This window comes from Ictalurus furcatus, chromosome 14 (assembly GCF_023375685.1).
Source record: "Ictalurus furcatus strain D&B chromosome 14, Billie_1.0, whole genome shotgun sequence".
In the NCBI taxonomy this organism is placed as follows: domain Eukaryota; kingdom Metazoa; phylum Chordata; class Actinopteri; order Siluriformes; family Ictaluridae; genus Ictalurus; species Ictalurus furcatus.
Window position 1 is genome coordinate 21,453,836 of NC_071268.1, and position 3,514 is coordinate 21,457,349.

A 3,514-nucleotide genomic window follows, 5' to 3' on the forward strand; every position below is an offset into this window, starting at 1 on the left:
GCAACACTTTCTTTGTGACGATGATGTAAACCTATGCTTATTCATAGGAACATGCACATACTCACAGAAATATATGGAAGCTGCATTTGTGCTTCCTAGATTTTCAGAAAATCGTCTGAATGTCCTATAAGGCTTATGATGAGTCTCTTCTGAATAGAAGGCAAGATAAATATAAAAGTTCTTGGCTATGTTAACATTATCCAGCCTTTTCTCTCAAACCAAGGAACAAAACTCATAGTCTTGTCATTTTCCCTCTTTAATCATACTTCGATTGGACAACATGCACTTTTTAGTTAATTTACTTCAAGTTTATTCTTTTTAAACATGGATACTCGAGTAAGTAATTCACCTGCTATTGTATTTCGCATGTGCCTTCTCATTTGCTGACGATACGCTATAAGTGGATGGAAAACATGCATAAAAAAATCGTTCACCTGACCATATTGTCAACAAGCTGCATGAATCTACACCCTGGGCTAGAAAGAAATCAGCCTTTGTCTCACTACTTCAAACCATTCAATGTATTTTTACTACAAACATTGGTGTTTTGATCTTGATTCTACAAATAATCAAAATAACCAGCCCCAGGGCTAACAACAAACCAACTGAGGAAAATTCCACCTTATTTTGATATCTGTTTTCTTTTTTACTTGAAAAAGAAAGAGGGTTTTAGACCATTTCTATCAGTCAGTCCTGCTTAAACCACATTATTCAGCAATTGCTATAAATGATTATTCAGCAACTACAGTGAAACTAATGGGAAAAGTATGCATTTATGAGAGTGAGGAATGTAAATCTGACTCAAGTCCGGAGACTTTATGGGGTTTAGTTATATTCACCCCATTAGACATTTGTGCGAATGCACAGTCTGACCAAGAGTAAACACTATGTCACACATCCAAGAATTTAGAAATGAAAATATTTGAAATGCAGTGCGGATCCTGTAATAAACGTGTTGGAGAACAGCTCTTGCTACTGCATGCCATAAAACTGCAGATAACTTATAACATGACAAGGTAAGGTCATTGTAGGATGAAGAAGACCTATATGAGGCCATCTTTAGCTTATAGCTCAATCTTGTTGTTGAAAGCATTTTTACAACCCTCCGCCATAAATATTGAGTGAGATAAAATGGAGGTAAGCTCAAGACAAAGAGCAGATAAGAGCGAGTGAAAGAGGCTATGTTTTAGGCTAATGCGTTAGCATGTCTTCAGGCGCACTGGCTCACTTAAATCACTCAGCTTAGCAGATATGATATCTGTTACTGTGGCTATTGCTGAGAGAAAGGCTGACTCACTCAATGCCATTAAGCACTCTTCATTTACAGCAGAAAATAGCCACAAGGGTTCTGGCTAGGAAAACATAGCGTGGATGCCTCACATTTTAATGCTTTTAAACATTTGATTGGTTAGTCAGTATGTTCCTGTAATGTGTTACAGTGAAGCTGCCATATCAGACATGATATTTGTCCATTTCTAATTGTTTAAGCTGTGCTTTCTAAGTAACCTAGCAGATGATCTGTCACAAACAGTTGATCCATCAAAAAAAAACTTATTAAAGCTGACAGAGATAAATGTGCTCTGAAGATTGCACTGATAAAAAGTTTTCCCTGCAGCTGCTCTTACACCTGGTGTACATTTTCACCATTGGTGTCTTTGGGTCAAGATTTGCATTATAGTGACTGATAGTAGAGTTGGATGTTTTAGACTATTTTTTATTCTCACAGAAGAGACAGAAGGAGCTTTGCATTTTTAAAAAAAATAAAATAAAATATTGGCTCTATCTGATCCATATGAATCACTTAACAACAATCTGTCTGCTTGTTGTGCTGTAAATTAGCAATTGTGCACAATGTGATTGACATGTTTTGGATGGAACCTGGTCCCACTTAGCCTCCTCTGACATGGTCTGACACACACTGGTCAGCAGGTCATAACCTCAGCCAACCTCAGTCCCAGAGCCTGAACTGACTCGCGGGTCAGCAGACTCACACATGAGCTGTTTTATTTGATTACGGCTGTATGTTTATCAGCACAAAAGCAACAAATATAGTATGGGACTGGTACGTACGTACCATGACTGTCAACTGGTCACCTATTCAACTGCTGAGCCGGTTATACAATTTGACTGATTAAATATGTTTTAATTGACTATTGACTATGACCGAAAAAATCAAATCCAGACTCGTAGATATTGTATCCTACTTGGCTGCTGTGTTTGTGTACAGTCGTGCCATTTCCATGTTTGTTTACCGTTCTGACCATAGTGGTTGGAATTAGGTTGCAGTGAATTTTTTCGACTCTTTTTGGATAAGTCGAAGCACAGTGAGCAGTGTGAAAGGCCTTTAAAAGCTGATCAGATTTCCACACGCCTACAGCTGGCCATTGCTGGGAAAGAACACCACAGGAGGCCAGCCACTGTTGAGATAAGCCCACGCAATTTAGGAATGTGAGGCAGAGGCAGAGAACGAGAGATAGGGGAGGCCCTAAATCGTGAGAGCTGTGCTGTAAATGTTTTGCATACTGTCAGAAAATTCATATAGGCTGACAAAAACAATGTAAATGACCCTTGGCTCCATTTTGCATTGCTGCAACTGTTTGAAGTGTTCTAACAGGATACACTCTCAGGAAAAAGGGCACTACATTGCTGAACCTTTAGTATGTACTGTTCCAGGAAATGTACATGTAGTGAACCTCCATCCATCCATTTTCCATACCGCTTATCCTACACAGGGTCACGAGGAGCCTGGAACCTATCCCAGAGATTTCGGGGCAGGGCACAAGACACCCTGGACAGGGTGCCAACCCATTGCAGGCCACAATCACACACACTCACACACTACAGCCTACAACCCTTGTCTTTGGACTGGGGAGGAAACCCACGAAGCACAGAAAGAACATGCAAACTCCACACACACAAGGCGGAGGCAGGAATCGAACCCCCAACCCCGGAAGTGCGAGGCAAACGTACTAACCACAAATCCACATATAGTGTACCTTTAAAGTATTAATATAAAAGCTAATTCAAGGTAATTCAAGTGTGGTCCTCGAGGTCCGATTACGCAGCTTAAACCATTTTAAAGTACACTACGTTCACATTACCACTGAAAAGATACACAATAGTGGTACTTTTGGTACTCTGTACCACCAGTGACAAGGAAAGGTACTTGTTTGTGTGTGTTTTTTTCTCCCCTATGTGCATATCTTTGAAATAAAAGTACACATTCTGCATTCCAGTATGATAAAGATACACATTAACATTTACAGTACATTTAACATGTTTAGATGGTGTTATATATATATATATATATATATATATATATATATATATATATATATATATATATATATATGAATATGAATATGAATATGCTGCTGTTATTTTGCCTGAGTCTAACACACTTCAGGCTTGCTCCACTCCAGACAGCCAAGAATGTGTTTCTCTCTGAAGGGAGGAGGGTGGATCTAAACCAATAGGCTCAGAGCAGCAGAGCTCATGTCATTTACTCTGTGCT